The 27,133-nt window shown below is 39.7% G+C and overlaps 1 pseudogene; it reads left to right on the forward strand.

Moving 5' to 3' along the window:
* The first annotated feature begins 16,658 nt into the window (after positions 1-16,658).
* Positions 16,659-27,133, forward strand: part of LOC132212706 (uncharacterized) — an 84,466-nt pseudogene continuing 73,991 nt past the window's right edge.

Here is a 27,133-nt window from a genome sequence, read left to right on the forward strand (position 1 = left end):
CAAAGTATGCACAAGAGTAAACAGATAAACAGACAATACGGCATCACAAGGTTGTTTGGTGAGTATGGAATCAAGGCAAGTTGGCTGAATTATCAGGGGCCAGCAGACTTTTTTTGCAAAGGGCCAGAGAGCAGATATTCCCAGCCTGGAGGATCAGGCGGTTTCAGTGGTAACTGTGACCACTCAGCTTTGCTGTTGCAGCAGGGAGCAGTCATGGACAGTATGTGAATGAGTGGCTGTGGCCGAGGCTGTGTTCCACAAAACTTTATTTACAAATACAGGCTGGTGGGCTGGATTTGGCCCGCAGGCCTTAGTTTGTGGAGCCCTAGATGACATGGTGAGAGTTTTAAAAATAAGCATTTGCGTGCACCTGCCTTCACTGTGAGGACAGAGCTGCAAAATGGATTTGAGACCTGGGTCTGGAGCTAGCGAAACTGGCCCCTTAAGTGGGGCAGGGGTCGTCCACTACCAACCTTTGATTCTCGGCATCCTCTTTCCATTGCTAACACTCCTTCTGTAAGACACATTCTCTCCATATATGTACATAACTTTAGTTATGTTCCAGGCTAGGCCTTACTCTAGAGGCATTCTGTCTATTTATGTGTAACTTTGTATAGCTATTCATTTATATAGCTCATTGCACAGAATTTGTACAGTTATGTTTGAATTCTTTATGTTTGTTTTATAGTTTAACTCTCAAAAAGCAATCTTACCTTTGTTCCTTACTTTCTATTTTAATATTGGGGGAGGGGGGGGCGTGTAGGAGTTTTCCAACATTATCTCTATATATGTTTTTGCTGGGGTTCTTGTCCCAGCATCAAGAAGGGTTCAGGAATCTGGAGAAGGGGCTGTGCGTAGATGACATAGGAATCTAGAGACTAATAAAGAGACGAAATATAATTTTGGAATGCCAAGGGAGGAAAAAAAAAAGGAGACATATGTAATACTCTTTGTAATACTTTAAACAATAAAACAAAATTTAAAAAGAAGAAATATAATTTTGAAAGGCATTGGGGGACAGAGGAGCTTAGCTAAAGGAGCTAAGTTCTAAGGTCTTAAGTCTAGGGCCTTAGGTTATCTCCGTCCCCAGGACCCCATGCTTTCTATTAATACAACTTGTCCTGAGGCGAGGCAGAGATATTCACTTCAAAGGGTCAGGGTTTAGTACAGAGTCCATTGTCAGAATGGGGGAGTTAGCCCACGGCTGTTCAGGTGTTTGGCCAGTAGGAGGCAATAACATGTAGATTAGGATGCCTTTTAGCTGCCTGGAGCCACAGTCAATTTAATGTATCCTATTCAGGTTTGGGGAAATGCCATTCAGCCATTCCCAACAGGTGACTACATTTGTGACTCAACCCTGTTGAGTCCCCAAGTCTCATCAACCTTTTGATGAAACTCTTGAAATTATGACATGCTGGAATTGGTTTCCGGCATGTTTTTACAAATAATGCCCATGAAAGTTCATAAAGCTTTTAAAAAGTATGTGGCAACCAGTAAGGATTCAAAATCACTTTCTGGCAGGAAACATTTTTTTAAATCAAAGTAAGAATAATAGTTATTACATACATTGAATTAGTCCCACTTAAAGAATTGTAATAGTTTTGTACATGCTCAGTTCTGGTGGGCTCTGTCATTTCATTTGGGAGTAAGAGTACAGTGGGAGAGGATTTCGTGAAGCAAAGGAAACAGGTACAGCTAGGAGGAAGGAAAGGTGATGGACCAGCCAACCGAGCCCACACTGTTCCCTGCTTGGTCCCCTTCTGCCCTCTTATCTGCTATCAAATAGACGAGCCTTCTCACTTTCTTTCTGTCTTCTCAGTCAAAATATATTTTTATCTCTCTTACTCACCCTACATCTTTGATTATTTGATTATTATGGGTCCTCAGGATTTTGTATCTGATGCGGAATAGGAAGTGAGAGTAGAGGAAGAGAAAGGGATAAAAATGTAGTTAGCCTTTGCTCTGGGTTTCAAACATTTTATGCATTTCATTAACTTATAACCTCTACCCCATTCTGTGAAGTTATTCACATTTTATAGATGATTAAACTAAGCCCCAGAAAGTTAATTGACTTACCAGAAGTTATGTAGTTTAAACCAACACTACCACCATGTGTACTTGCCGCTAAAGTACTTGCTTGAGTTATTAGCTAGTCATAAATACCATCTCTCCTTGTGCAACTAGGTGCTCTGAAATCAGACCTCCTAAGAAATTGGCCTTGGGAAAACTTATTCCATTTTTCCTAAATTATGTAAATGCTTCATCCTCCATGACTTTTGGATTTTCCTGTGGCTTTTTTTTTTTTTTTTGTCAGCTTCCATCTACCACCTGACAACCCTTTTAAAGAGGAAAAGACAAAAGGAATCGTTTTAAGGATATTTTTATCTTAAGCCTTTAGTTATGAAAAGAGAATTGGTGTTGCCTTCTAAAGAAATATGAGTCCAGTTGGCAGTTGGGAGAGTAACTTTTAGATCAGGGAACCCCTCTGCAGCGCTCTGAAGTTATAACATATTCCATCTTTGAGTGAACTAGTTCTGCTGTCAATCATATTTATAAGATTTAGTACTTCTAGAAAGTTCTCACTGGCCCAGCCAATGTGCCTCAGTGGTTGAGCATTGATCTATGAACCAGGAGGTCACAGTTCGATTCCGGTTGGGGCACATGCCCAGATTGTGGGCTCAATCCGCAATAGGGGCATATAGGAGGTAGCCAATCAATGATGCTCTCTCATCATTGATGTTTCTATATTTATTTATTTATTTATTTTAAATCTTTATTGTTGAAAGTATTACATATGTCCCCTCCCCCCCCCCATTGACCTCTCCTAGCCCAGCCCCACCCCCCACCCCAGGCCTTCACCACCCGATTTTCTGTGTTCATGGGTGATGCATTTTTGCATATAAGTTCTTTGGTTGATCTTTTTCCCACCCATCCATCCTCCCCGCCCTCCCTCTGAGATTCCTCAGTCTGTTCCATGCTTCTATTAAAAAAAAAAAAAAATGAACTGATTAACAAAATAGATCCAGAGACATAGAAGCATGGATGTTTCTATATTTAAAAAAAAAAAAAAAAAGTTTAAATAAATAAATAAATAAATAAATAAATAAATAAATAAATAAATAGTTCTCCCCGAAAAGCCAATTTTAATTGGTGAATCGTTAAGGTCATGTTTACTAACACAACACATATATTCTTTTTTAGTCTACTTTTGTTTTTCCTCATACTTTTATGGGATAAAGTGACATACAAACATATAAGCTGGTGGAGTTTTGACAAACCAGCTAAGCTCCCCAGGCTTCAACTTACTCATCCATAAAACAAAGGTGCTGGACTAAATAGTCTCTGAGATCCTTTCCAACTCTGACATTCTGGGTTTATTTTGTCCTGAGATACACATTGTTAGGTTCTCTATTTCAGACTTGGCCTAGATTTAATGCCAAATACAAGGCACAGGATGAATTACTTCCTGATTTTAATAGGTTTATTAAAGGGACTTACCATGTGGAGATGACATTTTATTTTTAACCCAGTACACAGTCTGGCAGATTGCATGGTGGGAGCATACGTTTTTGTGCATTCGTGCTCAGACCAAGTTAACTTTAATTTTTAAGGACAGTTGGAAGCATCCCAGTTCTTTGAACTCCGAGAAAATACCTGGTGGTCAAAGTTTTTGGTTTAGGTTGTGTTCTATGCTTTTTCTTATCAAAACTTGGGTAGGCTCAACCAAGAGGCATGGGTTTTATCAACAGAGTGGGATGTTTACGTGTTGGTGGGTGGGGGTGGGGTAGGAAATGGGTGAGAGTAAATATTAAACAGGATTTTCATTTAGTATACACTGTGCTGGGCCTAGGGATAAAAAGACAAATAAGATATGGTAGAATTTCCCACCTGGGGTCTTTGTCTAAGCTCTATTCCCAGCCCCCAGAGAGAGTTCCTATACCTTGCACTCAGTTCATCCTATTAGCAACATCTATCATTAGAATGGTACATTTAATTACATTACAATTAGTAACTACTTAATTTAGATTTCCTTACTTTTTACCTAATGTCTTTTTATTATTCCAAAATCCCATCCCAGATTCCACATTACATTTAGTTATCATGTCTTCTTTCATTTCTTTTTGGCTATAGTTAGACCCTTAATTTTTTTTAACAATTATTTTCCTTTTATCTCAATAAAATCACTTGCTCATTTTATGTCCTGTGTGCTAAGCTGTCTTAAACTCTTCCTCTATTTAACAGATCATTAAATATTTACTCCATTGTTTAGAAAGGGCTCTGGAAATTCCCACTTTCCATACAAACTGCCCAACATTTTTTTTTTTCTAGGAAACTTTCAAGTAATGAAGGTAAGCCTAGCCATAGGGCAATTAAAATTTATGAATAGTGAATTAGAATTTTCTTTGGATGGCAGAGGGGAATAATCTTTATTAGTGACTCAGTCAGTTGAAACTTTTTAATCTTACTCAATTGAAGAATAACCCAGTTAAGTAGCAAAAGAGGTAGGCATACTTATTGAATGTTTATAGTTACACAAAGAAATAATCAAGAACAGTAATGTTTAAACTGCCATCATTAGGATTCAAAATTCTTACCTCCTATGGAAGAGTAAGGATGATCCATTCCTTCTCAGTGCTTCCCATTTAATCTGTCCAGCAGATTTATGAAATAGGAATTGGGCTTGTATCTATTTCAGATAGAAGGACCAAGAGCTCAGTCTTTCTATTCCCAGTCCTATATAACAAAAGGCTAACATGCAAATCGACTGAACGGTAAAACGACAGGTCACTATGACACGCACTGACCACCAGGGGGCAGACGCTCAATGTGGGAGCTGCCCCCTGGTGGTCAGTGCGCTCCCACGGGGGGACCGCTGCTCAGCCAGAAGCCAGACTCACGCTGGCGAGTGCAGTGGTGGTGGCGGGAGACTCTCATGCCTCTGTGGCAGCACTAAGGATGTCCGACTGTGCTCCTGCGGGGAGCGGGCCTAAACCATCAGTCAGACATCCCTGGAGGGCTCCCAGACTGTGAGAGGGTACAGGCTGGGCTGAGAGACCTCCCCCCCCCCCCCAGTGCATGATTTTCATGCACTGGGCCTCTAGTTTAATAATAAAATCAATAGTAACTTCTGAATGAAAGATTCTAGAAAAAATGCATCTAGCATAGCAGAGTTAGGTTGATAGGAATTCCTATAGGCCTTTTTTTAAATATACTTTTTATTGTTGGTAGTATTACAGATATCTCCTATTTCTCCCCTCTACCCCCCCCCCTCCTCCCAGCCCCTACCCACTCCCCAGGTCTTCACTACCCTATTACCCGTGTCCATGGGCTATGCATATAAGAATATAAGTTCTTTGGTTCATCTCTTCTGCAGGCCATTCCTTATCTCCTAGTCATCAAATCCCATTTAGACTGGGAAACATGATACTCTGCTTAGCAAATATAGGGGAAATATAAGGTAAAAACAAACAAACAAACAAACCTTATCCCAACAGACAAAGGTAATAGAGAAAAAACACACACACCCTTATTGATGAATGAGCATTAAACTAGAATGTGACAGGCATCAGAACCAATTAACTGAGATTGAAAAGTCAGAAAGCAATCTCACCTTTGATATAGAAAGCAGATATATCTCATTACATATATATGTGTTGATCTAAGAAATATTCAACCTGTAGATAATTCTTATGAGTTTATTTGAGCCAAACTGACAACAATCATGGTGAAATAAATCTCAATGGATTGAGAAAATACTCTGGAGAAGAGCAGTTTTGCAGCTTATTTTATACATTAGATTAAATGGAGGAGACCTAAGTAGGATTACATGAAATCCATTGGTGGTAGATTAATGGAGCTGGAGAAAGCAAAACCAGGAAATCTGGGGGATTGGATAAAAAGCAAAATGCAGAGACACATACTTGTTTTACATTGGTGGGTACAAGGTAGTTAATAATGAACAATGAGGGTTCTATGGTCTTGTTCTTTGGTGCAGTGAGTGTATGCTCTGGGGGATCTGGAAAAGATAATTACTCTGTCATTTCAAAGGTATGTTAGCTTAGGAGCAAAAAGACAATACACAGGCTCACTTAAGGTAAAGACTGACCTTGTCAAGGGATGTGACTCCTTGACTCCATGACTCCTTGATAATTAAAAATTTCAGTCTCTGAGTTTTAAGGCCAGTCATGCAGGCCTCCCCTGAGCTTGTCAGTTCTACTATGTGGCCTCTTTTTCATCCACATGTTTTCAAGATAAACAGCGATTAGTCCTCAAGTAAGAAGACTTGGCACCATCATTGGTCACATATCATTTATCCTAACTTTACCTGGTAGGCGGGGTGACCATCTATGTTAGCTAATTGACTTTATCCAAGAGGACTAAGGGACAAAAAAAATAAATAAACAAATAAATAAACAAACAAACAAATAAATAAATCAAACTTGTATCTTTTTATCAGGAAGATGTTTTGGAACTTGGAGCGAGGAGCCCACCAAATTTAGGCTTCTACCTTCCCACAGAAACTGGAAGACAGGGGCATGACCTCCTTTGACATTTACATTTCAAAGAGATGACTTTGAATGAGATGTCCTTGAGCAAGACACTCCTAAGTCATAATGTTAATACAAGGCTTGTTTAGTTTCTAAAAATATACATTTCCCAGAAGCAGAGAAACAACTTAAACTTACTAGTTTCCACGGTAAATATTCTGACAAAAAGGGGGAGGGAAGGGGTATCTCTTCCCATATTTTCAACAAAAGGAATTAAGATATTTGTTTGTTCCCATTTGTCTTTACATAAGCCAAAGACTTCTTTTTCATGCAAAAGTGTTTACTGAGCATCTGGCCATATGCCAGCCTCCATGCTAGGCACTATGAATACTCACATTGGTGAGATGCAAAAAAGCATAATCCTACTCTTCAGGGGCTCACAGTCTAGGCGCTCTCATCCCGAAGGCAGCAATGTCCTATCAGTCCTTTTACAGAAGTTCCTCTGGCTAAGAGGAGAGGAATCGGAATGACGCCAGTCCAGATTTCAGACTGCACCAGGAGCTCAAAGTTCTTGGTTCAGAAAAAGGCACCGTGGAATAGTCCTGCATATTGCAGCTATTCTCTGCTAATAATAACAAATATCATTAATTACAGGGTATTCATGTCCCATGCATTACACTGCTGATTCTCTGTCAGGTATTATTTCTTTGTCCATTTACAGATGAGTCTGGGCAAGTCGGATAACTTGCCACTGGACACAGAGCTAGTAAACAGGAGACTGATTTTTTTTTTAAATATATTTTATTGATTTTTTACAGAAAGGAAGGGAGAGGGATAGAGAGTTAGAAACATCAATGAGAGAGAAACATAGATCAGCTGCCTCCTGCAAACTCCCCACTGGGGATGTGCCTGCAACCAAGGTACATGCCCTTGACCAGAATCGAACCCGGGACCCTTGAGTCCGCAGGCCAATGCTCTATCCACTGAGCCAAACTGGTTAGGGCAGGAGACTGATTTGAATAGGACTTTATTGGACTGCAAAGTCTGACTATACTGCATCCAGGTGTATGAGTTTAGGTCAGGAGAAGAAGACCAACCCCACCAGTGGCTGAACGCTGTATGTTATAGACCTGTGCACACGCTCAGCAAAAGCCAACATCTTGATGAGAAGAATCCTCTGCATGAGTGATGCACTTGACACTTTCAAGTCACCTTTTGTACGTGAGTTCATTTGATTCTCACAACAATCTTGGGGAACAGGTAGGGCAGGTAGTTTAAGCCCAAGCTAGGTATCAGAAACCCAAGGTTCAGAAAAGTTAAATAACTTAACCCGTGGTCAGCAAACTGCGGCTCGCGAGCCACATGCGGCTCTTTGGCCCCTTGAGTGTGGCTCTTCCACAAAATACCACGTGCGGGCGCGCATACACTGCGATTGAAACTTCGTGGCCCATGCGCAGAAGTCGGTTTTCGGCCTGGGCGAGTCTATTTTGAAGAAGTACTGTTGATATTTGGCTCTGTTGACTAATGAGTTGGCCGACCACTGAGTCTTAACCCAACATCAAACATCTAACAATTTAGGAGCTGGGATTCCTTTCCAGGTCTCCCTACTACTAGTTATCTGTGGCTTAAAATTAGAAAATCTCAAGCGAGAGACTTGCTCACTATGTGGATTTCTAACAGAGCTACAGAGCTCCCAGAATTCCCTGGGAGCCTACTCTCTATCCAAGAGCCAGCTAGAGTAAGAGCTCTGTCAATTCTGGCCTGAACCAAGTGATACTCACTTAGGCATGCTTTTATGTGACTAGTAAATAACATTCTGTTTGCTTGATATTCCCTGTGGCTAAAGAGTAATGTTGAAGCTTTTCAAAACTTATTTTCACTGTGCTTCCTGGAGAATTTTGTACACTACTTACCCCAAATTAGGCCCTGTTCTGCAGTTTTTATTCAGGTAAAACTAATGGAGTTTCCCCAGAGTGAGGAATGTGTAATCAATCCCATTGTTTGATTTGAATGGCTTATTACCCGGCGGGAGAATTGTTATCGCAGAGGCAATTTAGAAAATCAGGTACGATTGACTCCAGTCAATTTGCATACTGCAGTCCCTACAACAAAAAGTCAGGGTGTTTCAAGCCAGAGATGGTGCCGTCATTGAATGAGACCACCTGGGTAACTAACTAATCCCCAAAGAAAACAGAACCTTTGTGTGTCTGTGTGTGAGTGTATGTGTGTGTACATGTGTGTTAAAAAAGAATGCATTCAGAATTGTTGCCAATCAAAGAAGGAAAATTAATCTTCCAAGTGATCACCACCGGTATTTTCCAAAGATAGTTGCACTCAGAGCCATCTCTTCACAGATCTCAAGCTTCTGGCCTTGCATGTGGCATTCATGTTTAATGTGGTTGTACGTGCTTCTAAAAATGTGGGAATGATTGAGAGGTAGGGGAACGATTGGAAAGCTCCCTCAATTGAGCAACAGAAATCTGGGGTCTAATTTGAACCCCGCCATTAACTTTCTTAACATCTTCGGCAAGTGAGCTAGTTCTTAGGCCTCTGTTTCCTCATCTGCATGAGGACTTTGGAGCAAACGTTTTCCCAGGCCTTTCTCAGTAATAACGTTTGTTGTTTCTTATGCTGTCTCATCCTTGGAAAAGGAAAGCTTTTGTCTGAAACATTTGAAACTCAAAAATTGAACTGGAATGCCCTGAATTCCTGGGTTCTTGTCTCGATGGTTTCAAAGAATGAAGCCGTGGACAAAAGGTGATAGGTGAAAAGTACAGGAACTTTACTGCAAGCAGATGCTACCTCTAAAACCTAATTCTAAATTCTAAGCCTAAGGCCCTGTCCCTCCTGGACAGACAGAGGGGCCCCTGAGAAGAGTGACCACTGCTTCTTTGTCTTGAGGCATTAAATAGGCTGTAGTTCTTCGTCTGAACCTGACCCCTTCTTATTGGTTATTTTGCTACATAGAATTTGTTTTCAAAGTTCAAAGCTCATGTGGTGTCCTCCCCCTTCTCTCCCCCTTATCGTGTTGGTTGGAGTCACTTTTGATTTACTAGTTTCTTATAGCTCTTCCAGTTGTGTTGGCAGAGAAGGCCTTATGTTATGGCCCTCCCAGCTACTCAGGTCAGGGCTACTTTTGGCCTAACTTATGGTCACTTTAATGGCTCAGGCCTGAGATACCTTTTTGTTTATGGCTATCTTTAATTGCACAGGCCAGATATATTTCTATTTGCCTATTCCATTTCTCTACTCTCTGTACAAGTGAGAGAAACACCCTGGCACCTTCAAGTCTCCGTTATGTATTCCTCTCCTATAGACCCCTTTTAGTCCTAAAGCTTTTTAAACCTGCCCAATTAAACTAGCTAGCTACCCCTTTCACATTGACTTGATCACTGTTAGGTCTGATAAAATGAATCGAAACCCCCTCCCCTAGGAATTGACCTCTAGGCCACCTCACAATCAACATTCTCTTTTGCTTCCAGCGGTTCTCAACCTGTGGGTCGCGACCCCTTTGGGGGTCGAATGACCCTTTCACAGGGGTCGCCTAAATACATCCTGCATATCAGATATTTACATTACGATCCATAACAGTAGCAAAATTACAGTTACGAAGTAGCAACGAAAGTAATTTTATGGTTGGGGGTCGCCACAACATGAGGAACTGTATTAAAGGGTTGGGAAGCACTGGCTTAGACCACATTCCACTTGCTAAGACCATTATCTTTCCCCTCCAGACTTGCTCAGGATCCAGACCCACCCATAGAATTCCCCATCAGAAAAAACAAAAATAACAACAACAACAGAAAAACAGTAACTGCTAGGGTCCTTTAAAATCTCTGACCCATACTATCAACAATAACAAAATAAAATCTCTGACTCCCCATCCCTGGGGGCTGGCGCCATTTTGGGCTCAGCCCATCTGGTCTCCAGATGACCTAATAAATTTATAATCCCATACCACTTTTGGCCTCGAGTGTTCCTCCTTCAGCGACCCTAACAATTACCACGAGGTTATATGTTGTGTCTATGAACTCTACCCACTGAGCCCAGTGGGAAATGAAGAACAGAGGGAGAGATACAGCTGCCTCTCCTAGCATTCAAACACATCCCTGTTCGGAACAGACAAGTACATACGCAAACACTACAGATGGTGGGAGAATGACACCATCTTCTCAGTGAAAGATAAGATTACTCAGTTTATATCCTAATACTAATCTGAAGTGAATCAATCCACTGGTGGGAGAAGTCCCTTACAGAGAGGTGGGGTACCCCTCCCTCACTCACCTACACACATACAATAGAGAGGACACTGACATCTGTCATGAACCCACCAGGTTTATTGACATTATCTCAACACCCTCACGGCAACACTGAGAAGTAATTAATACACGCTTTATTAGCAGGAATCTGAACTTGGAAAAGTTAAGCAATTTAGCAAGTTTAAAAAAGAAATACGAGTCGTAGCCTATTTGGCTCAGTGGATAGAGTGTCAGCCTGCGGACTGAAGGGTCCAGGGTTTGATTCTTGTCAAGGGCACATGCCTGGGTTGCGGGCTTGATCCCCAATAGGGGGTGTGCAGAAGGCAGCCAATCAATGATTCTCTCTTACCATTGATGTTTCTATTTCTCTCTCCTCTCTGAAATCAATAAAAATATGGTGGCTTTTTTAAAAGAAAGAAAAAGGAAAGAAAAGGCCTGGTAAGGGTAAGAGGCAGAACTGGGATTCAAACCTTGTCCTAACATCTAAGCTCTTTCCAGCATGGCACACTGTGTGTGCAGAAAATGCCACGTCCTGTGAATCACATCAATTTGCCTCCCTAGTGCTCATTTCCCCCCTGTTTATGAGCATCTTTTCAGAGCATCACCGAGAGGTAGAGAACATTGCCCAATCTTGGGGGGCGCACGGAGGGGCATTCGCTATATTTCCATATCCTGGCCTTATAATCACTTCTACTTGGCGACTGTCCGTTTTTTCCACTTCAGCTTATTAAAAGCAAGGCCTCTCTGCTTTTATAGGATGCTCTTTTCATTGTTGGGAATGAAAAGTCTTTAACAGCTCAAAGGCAGGCTGGTGTGAGGCTGGGAGCTGCGTCAGCACAGAGACAGCCACTGTGGCATCATGAAACGCAAGTGCAGTTTGGAGAAGCAGCAGCTATTCGCAACCCTCCTTTCAAAAAAGACTGCTTTCAGAATGTGGCATTGGGTGCAAATGGAAGCAGTCATCATTTTCAGGGGTTTTGTTGGGCTGTGGCAGCTGGGGACGCTCTTTTCTCATCTTCCACAACCCACAGACCCTCACACAAAACAGGAGGTAAAAATGCCGTTGTCCTTAAAATAAAACCCTGCTGTGTAGCTACATATTGTATGAACTTTTTATGGAAAAAAAAATTTTTTTGTAAAGAAAATTTCAGTACTCCTTGGTCACAGGAGTTCAAGTAAAAACTCACCAGACATGGGGAAAAATAGATGTGTTTCCTTAATCAATATAAAGGAATAAAAATATTCTGATGGGAACAATAGGCGCTGCTCCCATTTCTCTCTCCTCTCTGAAATCAATAAAAATATGGTGGCTTTTTTAAAAAAAAAAAAAAAAGAAGGAAAGAAAAGGCCTGGTAAGGGTAAGAGGCAGAACTGGGATTCAAACCTTGTCCTAACATCCAAGCTCTTTCCAGCATGGCACACTGTGTGTGCAGAAAATGCCACGTCCTGTGAATCACATCAATTTGCCTCCCTAGTGCTCATTTCCGCCCTGTTTATGAGCATCTCTTCAGAGCATCACCGAGAGGTAGAGAACATTGCCCAATTCAACCTTCCAAATGCCAGCTTCTCCAAGAAGCCTGTGCCATCCCCATAGGAGACATTTTTCTTTCTTTCCCTAAACTTATAATATGTTTTTATCTGAGTACTTCTCCATCTGGCTTCACCTTCCCATGTGTACTCTGGTTGACTTGTGCACATATTTTGTCGTCTTTACCCATTCTGTAAGCTCCTTCAGGAAGAAAGTCACACTTTCATGGATTTATATATTCATTAAACAAATGTGAGTCGACAGTCTACTAAATGCCAAGAACCATCTAGAAACTGGAAGTACAAACACTGACAAGGTGTCTAATAACCAGTTCCTTTCTTCGAGAGTCTTACATTCAATTGTGGAAGGGAGACATGTAAACATGTATGTGAATTACAATTGAGGGTATGCAGGATGTATATTGAATTTATTTTATAACCTTCTAAATATCTTACTACTTTATTGAATGAATGAATGAATGAATGAGGTGCCACTCTTAAACATCACTAAAGGCCACAAAGAATAAAAACTGGTGGAGAAATGAAAAATCAGTGATGATCTATGGGTCCTTGGGAACATTGCGACTCTCATATTCTAGACCAGTGGTGGGCAAACTGCGGCTCGCGAGCCACATGCGGCTCTTTGGCCCCTTGAGTGTGGCTCTTCCACAAAATACCACGTGTGGGCGCACAGGTACAGTGCAATTGAAACTTCGTGGCCCATGTGCAGAAGTTGGTTTTCGGTTTTTGGCCTGGACGAGTCTATTTTGAAGAAGTGGCGTTAGAAGAAGGGAGTGTAGATGGGTCGGGCGACAGGAGACAAAGCTCAGTCGGGCCGTGGGATACGCAGCGCGGGGGGAGGTACATTGTTTTGAGGGACGTTCGCTGAGGTCGACCCCTTCCAACTCTCCCATCCACACTCGTCTATCTGAAACACGTATACAAGACGAGTGTGGATGGGAGAGTTGGAAGGGGTCGACCTCAGCGAACGTACCTCAATCAGATTGAGGACGTTCTTAGCAAAGGCCAGCTTAGAAGTACCCTAATTAAGTTAATAACAATGTACCTACCTATATAGTGTAAGTTTTAAAAAATTGGCTCTCAAAAGAAATTTCAATCATTGTACTGTTGATATTTGGCTCTGTTGACTAATGAGTTTGCCGACCACTGTTCTAGATCAAGCATTCCTACTAACTTTAGCCCTGGATTTTTCGTTTTTACTTTTTTAAATATATATATTTTTTATTGATTTCAGAGAGAAAGGGAGAGGGAGAGAAAGATGGAAACATCAATGATGAGAGCAAATCATTGATTGGCTGCCTCCTGTATGCCCCCTACTGGGGATCGAGCCTGCAACTGGGGCCTGTGCCCTTGACTGGAATCAAACCTGGGACAGTCTATTCACTGTCCTGGGACAAACCTGGGACGCTCTATTCACTGAGCCATACCAGCTAGGGCTGGATTTTTCTGTATCAGATGTTTCCTCTATGCATGGAATAATTTAATTTTAAGGGCAATCCTGGGGAGGCAGCCAGGTAGAATACCAAAAACATCGTTTTGGAGTCAGAAGAAATAATATGCACAAAAAAGATAACACTGGGCAGTCTGTGGTAAGTGCTGACTGAGGGCGCCATTATTAAATGCTACAGGAAACAATAAATCTGACACTATTCAGGAGGAACTTTATGGGATAGGCATGCTTGCTAGAGAATGAGAAAAGGGAACACACATCTGGAGAAAAGCTTGATCATGGCCACGTGACCCAAAGGCAGGAAGACAGACCATGGACATCTGGTTTTTCTTAGATTTCACGGTTGAAGGTTGGATTCCTGCCAGATAATATTTTGATGCTAAATGGTAAAGTACCATCTGCATTCCTTTATACATTTCCTAAAATATTTTCTCCTGGTGACTGGTTCCTACTTCCTGATACATAGTTTTAATTTCTTAATTTCATGATCTCACGCTGTCTTCATTCCCTTCTCATTTCCGTAACCGATCAATTTATTTCTGTAGAACATCCACCTCCTAATGTCAGTATTCTCTATGGTTCAATTCCTTGCTTTGCATTTAAACTGTCAAAAAAATCACTACCTGAAATCATAGTATCACCCTTGAATTCAACTTTGAATTCAATTCTACCAAGATGGCTGTCTGATCTCTAGGATCAATTTGAACATTTCCTTCCTGAATTCCAATTCCTTTTTACCAAAGTCTTAAAGTAAATTTACTTATTGATGTACACCACTAGATCAGACTTAGCCGTCTACTGGTTCCTGACATTTTTCATCCCAACAAGAGATTAATCATCATCACAGCTACATCAGTACAATACATTCCAGAACTTGAAAACCTTTCTCTACAAAACAAGATCCTCCATCAGATTTCTCGCTTCCATCAATTGTATCACCTTTCTCCCTGTCTGGGAGAATATACAACATCAGGTATATTTCATTCTTCCCTCTTTCTAAATCCATGTCTAGTCACTGGAGTTGATTATTCTGAAAGTCTTTTTTTTTATAAAGTCTCTGGCACTAGGAACAATCTAAAAAAATTATCTCATTGAGCAAAAATAATTAGACACAAAAAAGTATTTATTGTTATGCTATCAAATCTTCCCCCATTGCCACCTGCTTCATTCAGTTCTTGTCACTTCATTGTAGGCCTTTGAATAGGTTATACTTTTCTGTGTTTCTAGTTCCTTTTCTCCCCTAACCAGTCACCACTTTTTAGCCTGATTGTTGGGGTCTAGCCCCAGCAGGTCCAGGGGTTCCCAAAGGTGTGGACAGAGTCGGCAAAGAAGGAAGGACACGGAGACAGGGTTCAGTTCATCAGCACAGCGAGGTTCTCCAGCCAGGATCTAGCCCGGATCTCCAGCCAGGTTCTGTGTTTTATTGTCTTGTTACATCTGTATTTATACCAGTTGATTTTAATCCTATCAATTTCTATTCCAAAGGTTAGGGCGTTTCTTATCTCCATTCCAGGGAGTAAAGATTATGTAGCTTAAGCGTGATTGTTCATAGTTAAAGTGATTAACTACCCACATGGCACTTAGTTAAGGGATTTTATTCCCTCCCTAACTTCAGGGAAAAATCCTCACCTGGGGAAACAACCTTTCTTGGGGAGGTGGTCCTGTTTAAAACACATAGCATTAAGAGGGGGAGCAAACATATGCCATATAAGCCAGGTCCCTTGAAACATAAGCTGTGCAGATGTTTCTTCCCTCCAGTGACTGTGTCAAGCCGCAAGGCTGGACTGGCTTCCGGCACCTGATTACTTTTCTTAAAAAATATATATTTAATAAGCTCAGCCTTCTAACAAGTACTCAGTAACTTGAAGCTGACCAATAGAAATATAATGCAAGACACCAATATATAAGCTATATATAAAATTTAAATTTTCTAGTAGCCATATTACAAAATATAAAGTGATAGGTGAAATTAATTTTAATAATAACATTGTTATATTTAACCTAATATATCCAAAATATTTTAATTTCAATGAGTAATGATTGATAATTAATATTAACAAGATATTTCGCTTTTTTTATACTAAGTCTTTTTTTATATGTCTTTCTTGTTGAAAGTATTATATATGCCCTCCTTTTTCCCCCACTGACCTCTTCCAGCCTACCCACATCCCCCCATACCCTATTGTCTGTGTCCATGGGTTATGCATATATGCATACAAGTTCTTTGGCTGATCTCTTCCCACCCACCCACTCTCTCCTGTCTTCCCTCTGAGATCCGCACTCTGTTCCATGCTTCTATGTGTCTGGACCTATTTTGCTCATCAGCTTATTTTGTTCATTAGATTCCACACAGGAGTGAGATCATGTGATACTTGTCTTTCTCTGACTGGCTTATGTCACTTAGCATCATGCTCATGACCCAGGTCCTCACCATCTTCCTCCAGAACCAATAGAGAGGAGACCGGTGGACCAGGACTGGTCTTGTGGGCGGGGCCAGCCCAGGCCTGGGCCCAGGTGGTTGGAGGGCTGTGTGAGCATGCGCTGTGCTGACTGGCCACCCTCTGGGGGTCTCTATTCCTCAGGAGAGAGCCCGGAGGAGGGCCTGACTGAAGAGCTGGCCTGTTGCTAGGTTTCCCAGGAAGCAGGTTTCCCAGAAAGCATGTCCCAAGGGCTATATCCTTCTTGGTGAAGGAGCCTGCCCATCCCTGAGGCCCAGCCCCCTGTCCTGGTGTTAGATGGACAAGGGTCTCAAGGTCTCGGCCATGCTGACTAAATGCTACTCTTGCTAAATGTTAAGAGGTAGCGCAGTGTTGTGCGGGCCAGCTGTAAACAGGCTGAGCGCAACAGGAGCCCAGCCCTGTAAGTGGAGCCAGTGAAATCAATGTGTAATTAACCAGTTGGCGTTTATAAGCAATGGCGGAGTCCCCTTCTCGGGAGACAGCGTTTTGGCTGTGGATCCCCGTCTCCTTTACTCGCTGCAAGTCAAGTGACAACCAGGGCTCCTTTTTCAATAGAGCACCCCAAGTGGGCACCCCTTGGGTTCCCAGAACACCGGTAAGTGCCGAATTCTGCTCGGAGCCCCCCAGAAAGGCCAGTGTCTGCAGAACAGGCTTTGGGGTCTTTGCCTCCGTGTTGGACATGGAGCCTGGACTTTGAAATGCGTCCTGAGCTTTAAAAATCCTGTGTGTGCGTGTGTGTGACAATACAAGTTAATTTCACTGTTGGTGCTTCTGGCCGGCGCGGACTGTCAGGAGGGCGTAGGACGGCCGCTTCTTCAGAGCAGTGGGTGCGCGCTACCTGCCCAGCCCTGAGTCCCGTCCGCAGCCTCCGGCTCCAGGCTGGCGCGCTGCTGGCTGGACGGGAAGCGTCTCATGGCCTCCCACCTCAGGGTCACTCACAGCGCGGGCAGTCCTTCAGGCCCTGACGGCCCACAGGGCTGAGGCCCGCCACTGCCCCGCTTCTCGGGTTCTGGGGTTCTCAGGGCCGTGTCTGACTCCCCCGCGGTTTCTCTGGCTGCAGCAGCGGGGCCAGCACAGCCAGGCCACCGCCCGGCGACTGGCGCAGCTGCTCAGCCAGCAGAGCGAGCTCCTCGCGGGGGCTTCTGTGTCCACCGCGAAGGTGTGGCTCTCCAGGGCGTGGGCCTCTTCTGAGAGCTGGTGGAGAAGCTCGAGGGCGCTGAGCATCGCAAAGAGGCAAAAGCAGCGCCTTGGCCGCATTCTCTCCAGGACAGGAGCCTCCCCAGGGTGAGTGGGGTGACACTCAGGACGCCATGGCCCTGGAGAGGAGCCTGGACCAAGCCCTCCATACTGAGTCTTTGAAATCATACATCTCAGTTCGGATTAGCCACAGTTGAATTGCTCAACAGCCGTATGCTACCGTATTGGATAAGACAGCTCTAAAATATACCCTGTGACTCCCATTTCCATTCTTTGCTCACATTTTTACCCTTACCCCCCCCCCCCCGCCCTTTTTTTGTTTTTTTTTTTCAACATAATTGGAAACTGGTAATATCTCAAGGCTCTCCAAGCTTAAGTTTAACCTTCCTGGGTAGGTTTCCCTAACCACCACGAGACCATGATTTCATCTCATGAGGGGTATTAGCTATACCATGCAGCTGGCATGCCCTGTATGTTACTTTTTGTAAATGCATGAGAACTGCTGGCTGTCCCGACTGTCAATATCTTGAGGGCTGGTACTTCTCTCTGTCCCTCATAATACTTAGCAAAGTACCTTTCATAGAGAATACTCAGTAAATATTTGTAGATGGAGTGATGATTGTATGGAATTATAATAAAAGTGTGCATATAGAATTTACTAATCAACAATCTTATATTAGTTATCAATTGGCTGTAATACCACACTATTCTACCCCTAATTCCATTAGAAGGTTAGCTTTGTAGGTTTCCATAAAGATTTCTTTTCTTATTCTTGTTTTAGAGGAATAAATGAAATATGAGAAATAGAAGAATAACACACACTAAATGGAAAATCAAGTGAAACTAGTATAATTTTAGCTCTGTGATTTATTTGTATATGAAGTGATACGAATATTGATATCTGAAAAATAGTGAGTGTAATAATATTATGGAAGATATAATTCAGTGATCTCCAACAAATACTGTCTGACTGTCTTATCAGTATTGAGGAATTCTCAGAAACAAATTTAGAAGATTTAATAAAAGACTATGTTGGAAAAAGTGATTTGATAAGGGATCTCCAACATGAATTTAAGATAGGGGAGTTTTGTACACTTGCTTAGTGGATATGTTTAAAGGTGATAGCAAAAGCTTTCTTCAGGGGATGATAGATGCAATGGTGGATTATATGTCTACATGCGTAAGGAGTATGTGATGAGATTTCCCACAAAGAATTACCAATTAAAGTAATGCGTCCTGGCGTAGAGGGTAAAGAGCTGAATATGGTTTATAGCTCCTTCACTATAGGGGATTTGTTTATGTTACTGTCATTTTATATAAGGTAGAAACTGAGCAGGCCAAATGATGGTTAGTTTAACATATTATAAAAGTATAGGATAGGTATTAAAAATCAGATCTTACATAAAATTTTAAAAAAGAAAAAACAAATCTAGAGGCACTCAAACTCCACCGTCACTAAACACCTTATTCTCCCTTCAGGCCTATTCATTCTCTATTTACAACCCATATCACCTTCATGAAATGTGATAGGACTTTTCAGATGTATTCTGAATTTATTGAGAGCTTTTGAAGCTTGAAGATTTCAAGACATAAATATACAGTATAATGACTGGCACTAAGGAAACTAATTTGGTTGAAAGCCACACATCAGTTCTTAAAATTATATTGCTATCTTCCTGCTGATCAAACCAAAACTTATAATATTTACAAGAGAGCTTTAGAAAAACATTTCTACTCAAACTCAATAATTTTTGAACAGCTGGATAACTTCAAACAAAATTACAGCATTTGTATCGTGTGCATATGCATTTGTAAGGATTTGTTTTCTCTGTAACATCTATTGTCAAATAGATGAAGCCTAACTTGCATTTGCAAGTTGTTTGATATATATATACACACACATACACACACAGGGTGTCCCCAAAAATGTAAACACATTTTAACAGCTAATAGCTCAATTTTGAAAATGAAATGTGTTTTAATAAATACTGTCTTTATAATTATTCAAAGTGTATGTATATATTTTGGGGGGGATACCAATCATATATATATAAATATATAAACATATATATATGTATGTATGTGTGTGTGTGTTTATATATATATATATATTTCTCATCATTAAGGGTATTATTAATTTAAATGCAGGCAAAGAATGTCAAGAGGGGAAGCAAATTCTATCCTGGTTGACAGTTACATGTGGTGAGTCTTCCTGGAAAACTGGAAGGTGTGGGCAGAAAATAGGCTAGACAAGATGCATGTGATCAAGGCTGTGTAGGAAAGCTGAGGTATAACCTTGAAATAGTAATGGGAAGAACACCAAGCATAGCAGGCACCGAAGCCAAGGATAGAGAGTAGAGTATCCAGTCAAGGAGAAAGGCCATAATTGGCAAAAAGAAGTTGGTGTCCAAGCAGATGTAGCTCAAACAGGGAAAAGGAGTAGTTCAGGAATTGGTAATCAACTTGATCCTTATCGTCATTGTAATCATGATAGCTCCCTGTTACCATCCCTACCATGCCAACACAGCTTCACATAATCTATGATCTGGCCTACACCTTCTTGCCCACCCCTCTCTATCAGGCTCTTTCTAGCTCCCTATGTTCTATCCACAGTGGGCACATCTGTGCTCTTCACACAGTAAAGTTTGTTCCTACATAAGAGCCTTTGCTCATAGATGCCCTTTTTAGGTCTTTGCCACTTCCTCTTGACAGACTATTCTTTCTTTTATTCAGGTTTCAATTCATATTATCACCTTTCAACAAGATTTTCCTGATTTCCCTATTCAGTATATCCAATACTACCCATATGGTACCACATTATTTTGCTTTATATTCTTTGTAGTACTTAGATCTATTTGACATTATCCATCCATTTACTTGCCTAATTTATCTGTCTATCTATCTATCTATCTATCTACTTTTGTTATTTATTAATTATCACCCATTATCATATAATCAGTATTGGGGGAGGAACCTGTTTTCCTTCAAACTGTGATTTGTAGTATCTAGAACTCATGGTAGATGTTCAAAAATATGTGTTGAATAAATGAATGAGTGAGTTGTGTATTAAGTGCTAAACTCCACTGCAGGCTGGCTGGTGTGGCTCAGTGGTTGAGCATTGACCCATGCACCGGAAGTCACCAGTTCAATTCCCTAGTATATGTGTGGGTTGTAGTCTCAATATCCAGTAGTGATGTGCAAGAGGCAGCCCATCTCTCTCATCCATGTTTCTCTCTCTCTCCTTCTCCCTTCCTCTCTCTGAAATCAATAAAAACATTTTTAAAATAACAATAAATAAATGAAACAAAATCCACTGTAATTTTCAAAACTCACAGCAGCTCTGAAAGATAAGTATTATTTTCTTTTTACCAAAAAGGAGGCTGATGTTTTTCAGAGACTAGCTAACTTGCCCAAGATCACGTTGCAAGTAAATATGTCTACAATGCTCATTTTTTATCCCAATATAGTATCTTCCTTATTGACAAATAAGGGTCACATGAGATAGTGAAGAAACTATAAAGCACTATAGTAATTAATGTAAAATATTTCAATACTCATTATTGGTATGGCACACGTATTTGCTAACTGCGCATGCACATCAGCTAGATTACACTCTTTGAAGATACACGAGTTCCTAATTTTCTTTAGTTTTTATTATGGAATAACTACACCTAAATCAAAGTCTAGAGAAGTATACATCTGCTCATGAATTCCCTTTATTACATTTGTGATTAGCTGCTGATCTCAAAGAAGTTCCGTTCTATGTAATGACGCCAACACCAGGGCAAAACATTAGGGCCCTGGCTGACACAGGAAAACCTTACACAATGATGGTACTGCAGGGTAATTCTTTCTTAACTTTGGCTACACCAGTAAGCCCTTCAATATAGGGTAATATGTAAAGAAAAAATCAGTTACACCAGTTCATTCTTTTGGGGTAATAAAGGAAAATCATGTTCACACAATTTCAAGAGAAAGAGAAAATAGAACATAACAGACATAATAGTGAATAAAAATATATTGATGTAAATAATCCAGAAATGTGGTGAGACTACATAACAATAAACTGAATGCAACATTGATACAAATTTGAATGAAAATGGAGTAATAAAAAAATAAGCATGAAACTGAACTTAAATTCATTCATCTACTTGTAATCACTTTTGCATCTCAGTAAATTAAGAAAGCTATTTAACTTTCTTTGGGGTTTTAGGATGAATCTCAGCATATGTTAATCCTGGAAATGTTAAAGTCATCACTGGTCTTCATAATCAAATCTTTATTTTTATAGTTGATATCCTGAAGATATAAGAAGTTATTAGAAGTGATTATACCAAAAATGTGTGATTTAATAGATAACTATACAAAATACATGATAATTTCAGAAACTAACAAATATAAAATTTTTTAAAAAATAAGCACTTTTCAGTCCAACTGGTAACCAACAAAATATATACTAAAACAATAAAAGATATAACTGACAAAAATGTAAAAATTGAAAAATGACAATATCTACTATTAGCTACAGTGTGAGGAGGGAGGCACTCTCATATATAGCTTATAGGAATGTTGAATTTTATAGTCTTTTGGAGTGCCATTTGGCAATAGGTATTATAATTTTTGTAATTTGAAATGCAGGCTTGACTGAGTCCAGAAATTCATCCTAAGGGAATAATCATGATTCATGCAAATATATAGCCTTAAGAATGTTTATTACAGAGCTGCTTATACAAGAAAAAAATAACTGATGACTACCTTTATGATGGGTCTTACAAATCATATTTCATCTATAAAATTAAAATTTTAAATAACTATGCAGTACCTAAAAATGTTGTAGAAAACAACTCATATCATTTTTAAATATTCATGGAAAATTAAAATATTCATGCTGCTATTACTGAACTTGTAAAATATATTAGTGCATTGAAAAGAGACTATGTGACTACAGAGCAAAAAAGGTCAAAAGCAGTTATCTCTTGGTGATAAGATTTTGGATGACTTTTTTTTTTTTTTTTTTTTTTTTAGTATATTGTGAAAATTTTCAACAGTGAATATTGAGCTGATTGCTGGGAGATAGGTACATGGTGGGAGGTAGAAGATGGTATAGGAAGGATAAATGTTGATGGACAGTGACTTGACATGCAGTGTACAGATGATGTGTTGTAAAATTGTGCACCTGAAGTCTGTATAATTTTGCTAACCAGTGTCACCCCAATAAAATCATACAAAGGGAAAAAACAGTAAATACTGAATTATTTTATAAAAAGGAAAATATAATGACACAAAATTATGATTAATGATTTAATCTGTATCACAAGTAGATAAATAAATGAGCAGTATCACAGGGAGCAGAGGGAAAAAAGTAAATTAAAAATTAGAAAAGGAAATATAAAGACAGGAATGGGAGAGATGGAAGAACCAAATTATGAACTGTGTTTCAGACCAAGAAATACACCATAAGCAGGTAGTATATACCCTTCATTTTTGTTGTGTATACCAAAATTCACAGTCAGCAAAGTGTACAAACTTTTATTTTTTTATTTTTATTTTTTTTAATATATTTTATTGATTTTTTTTACAGACCGGAAGGGAGAGGGATAGAGAGTTAGAAACATTGATGAGAGAGAAACATCGATCAGCTGCCTCCTGCATACTCCCCACTGGGGATGTGCCCACGACCAAGATACATGCCCTTGACCAGAATCAAACCTGGGACCCTTCAGTCTGCAGGCCGACACTCTATCCACTGAGCCAAACCGGTTAGGGCAAAGTGTGCAAACTTTTAAAAATTCCATGTTTCTTTCATTTATTGTTTTCATCAACATCTGAAAAGTTGACATTATTTTTTCCCAGGCCTTATTAATGACTTGGAAAATTCTAAATGAAATGAAATACAGTACACAAATTAAAATCACTATCAGGTACCATCATTAAATAAATATGTTGTCTCATTATTATTATTGTATTGCAGTCTCTAATACTCTGCACTGTACAAGTCATTTTTGTGTATTTTATCCCATTTATTCTCACTTAAACCCTTGGAAGTTCTTTGAATAATTCCCATTTTACAGATGAAGAAACAAAAGTCTAGCAAGGTTACGTAACTCCCCAACATCTGGGGTAGGCTCAAAGCGAATGCAAACTAACAAAACTAGCTTTCCCGTGTATTCTTCTCAACCTAAGCTTTACTTTAAAGAATACCATTCATACCAGCCATGAAATTTCTATGTTTTATTCTCCTTCTTCTATAATCATAAATTATAACTTCAAAGTTGTTTGCTCTGATTCTATGATTGATCACAATGAGTATGTAAGAGCTGTTGCTTACAGATCATCACACTACAGAATTTCCAGCTACTTTCAGCAAATCGTATCACAGACTTTTCCACATTCCATGTACATGTTGTCAAGTTGTGCAAATTATTTTGATTTTCTTTTTTCCCCAAATTTTAGCACAGCTCTATTCTTCACTTCTAAATGAATTTTAAAAGAATGTATAAAACAGCCCTCACTGGTTTTGCTCAGTGGATAGAGCGTGGGCCTGTGGACTGAAGGGTCCTGGGTTCAGTTCTGATCAAGGGCACGTGCCTGGGGTTGCAGGCTCGATCCCCAGTAGGGGAGCATGCAGGAGGCAGCCAATCAATGATTCTCTGTCATCATTGATGTTTCTATCTCTCCCTCTCCCTTCCTCTCTGAAATCAATAAACATATATAATTTTTAAAAAGCATTTTTTTAAAAAAAGTATCCATGAAACAAAATATATATCAAGATTATTTAGGAGATGGGCATTAGGTGAGGTGATTATAAAATTATAAACATGTATTATATAAATAATCAAACACTTAAGAGCTTTTAAGGATGATGTCAAGATTAAACTGGGGGCAGATTAGATAACTTTACTACAATAGTATAGTTTTGTTTCCTATCCGGATTGTAGAATTTAAAACATCAAGTTTAGAAAGTAGCCTCTGAGGAGCATAAGAAATAATTCGCTTCTTGTCACAGAATGTTCTCACCCTCGTTCTGGTTACTTGGGGGCGGGAGAAGGTAAGTACTTATCTAAGCAGATAAGCCCTCTGGCGTCTGGACCCTGGGTTCCTGTTCATATTCCCACGCAGTGATGGCATTTGCCTCCACTTTGCGAAAGCCTCCCACGTTCATCTGCATGCTGGTCAGGCTCAACAGTATTTTTGGAGCTCAAACTTTTCCTCTTAGTTTTAGAAACCTTTACCAACTTAACATTTCCATTTGGCTGTCTCACAGGCATGTCACAAATAATTTGTCCAAGTGTAACTCTTCTTATTCCCCTTGAATTTTAGTGCTTCCTTCCTTCATTATCTCAGGAAATGGCAGCACTGTACATCCAGCTGCTCAAACCAAAAACCTGGCCATCATCCCTGCTTCCTTACGGTGTCCCACCTTCATGTGCAGTGCCCCAGCAAGCCTCTGCTTTGTCCCGACTAACTCTGCCCTGAACTGAGCCAACATCCTTTACCCCCACTGCCCATATGGTAGTCCAAGCTCCTTACAGAATTTCATCTCCACTTCCAGGCACCTTCTCCCCAAATGGCCTTCACACAACATCCAGATAATGTTTTCAAAACAAAAATTACAATAACAACTTCCATTTCCTTTCCAATGTGTTAACCATTGATTTTACGCCCTCCAATAAGTATCTCACAAGCTTCCATCTCTTCTTTTTTAGAGCTTTAAGGTGTAGTTGACATATGCCGTGCATGTTAATGCGCACAACTTGATGAGTTTTGACATATGTATATACCTGTAAAGCCATCACCACAATCAAGATAACAAATATATCCATCAACTCAAAAAATGTATTATGGCTTTTTGATACCTCCCTCCTCCCTTCTCTACCTATGTCTACAGATAACTACAGATCTGCTTTATGTCACTCAGAATCAGGTGGCATTTTCCAGAAATTTACAGAAGTGTATTAATGCTTCCTCTTCCTTAAACTACTCACAGAGAGTCTAAACTGATTTCTTTCATGTCACTCTTACAAAAACAAACAAACAAAAACAACAACAAAACAAAACAAAAACAAAAACACGTGAGCAAGTTTAATGCAAATCATTGGGAAAATGCCAGCATGATTGTCCAGTTTTTGGAATGGCTTGTGAAACTTTTGGAACACTGTAACACTTTCATGAACTTGTATCTTTTTTACTTTAATAAAATATATTAATAATACACTTCTGTTTTTAATTAAAATCTTAATAAGCCTTTGCCTCCATTCAGTTTTAAAATCAGATTTGTCTCTCTATTTTTTAACATTATCGTCTTGGTTTGAGAGATTGTATTTTGCTCGAGACCCAGTGATGTTAGTAAAGCAACTGAACTGGGCTCTGTGTGTTTTTACCAAAGAACTAAATCTTAACAATGTAAGACATTCCTTACAATGTAAGGAATATATCATATTGTAAGAATTGTTCAAAGACTTTTCCATCAGAATTTTTTAAATTTAATATTTGATGATTATATATAACTTATTTCAGAGTATATATACTTCTGATTATGAAGAATATTGAATTAATATTCTAAACTGTCATTTTTCTTCCCAGAATAATTAGAGCATGTTTTTGCTTCTTTTGATTTAAGAAAGAAACATTTTAAGTTGCTTTTTACAACAATCATCATGAAGGGAAATGCCAAAATACAATTAATTTCACTTCTCTTTGGAATTTGACGTTTTCCATAGCTGAGGAATATAAACGTGCATCACCTAAATGAGCAGTAGTTTAATAGCATCATTTTTACAACTTTTTAACTGGTGACACATCTCTTCTTCATTTAGGGAGACGTGTGGTGAACAGCTGTGGGATCTAAAGAACAGGTAAGATTTAAAGCATGCTTAAGTTTTTGTTGTTGTTAATCTTTTAAATTTTCTTTGTTTTGTTACTTAATAGTATTTTTTTAGGACTGTAGGTTGTAGCCTCTGAGAAAAGTGTTAGCAATTTTATTGTGGAGCACGAGGAACGAAAAAGAACTTTTAACACTTTCAGATTATTCAGAAGCTTAAAAAACCTACATGAATGTTCTATATATGATAGATAGACACAGAGACATTATAGATGGAGTACAATTTTAAGCTCAAAGAAATGAGTATGTTTTTATGGTCAAGAGTGATTATGAATCCATAGCGTAAACTTTTACAAGTTAATGTTTTTTACAAAACATGTATTGCTATAGTAGTCTTATTCTTACCTCAGTAGAATAAGTCAGTGAGTGGTTGATTTAATTCCCCGAACCTACCTCGTGTAGAGCCATGACTCAGCAGCTGAGAGTTTGGGCAATTCAGATCCACCCAGTACTGGAATGAGATGGGTTGGGTTGATGAAGGCGGAGCCCACCGTTAATGGAGTAAGAAAGAGAACTGACATTTTTTTCTATTCCAAAAAATAAATGATAAAGTTCAGCAAGATAACTTTCCTTTTATTAGCATAAAAATACGAAGAAGTAAAAATTCATTTGTAGCGGAACTTGGAAACTGTGCTTTATGTTTATGGTTGTTGCTGTTGTTCATTGTTTTTCTGGTGACTATTATGAGTCGATCATTTATCATCACGAAAAGGTCTCTTTCCTCTCAACAACTGACATATCTTGGGAAAAATGTTTTGGTAATTTATGGTCCCCCATTAAAAAAGCTATCGCAAATAGTCCACCATCTATTATTTTTCATAACTATAGAGCAGAGTTCAATGGTGGGAGAG

Source organism: Myotis daubentonii, chromosome 11 (assembly GCF_963259705.1).
Source record: "Myotis daubentonii chromosome 11, mMyoDau2.1, whole genome shotgun sequence".
In the NCBI taxonomy this organism is placed as follows: Eukaryota; Metazoa; Chordata; class Mammalia; order Chiroptera; family Vespertilionidae; genus Myotis; species Myotis daubentonii.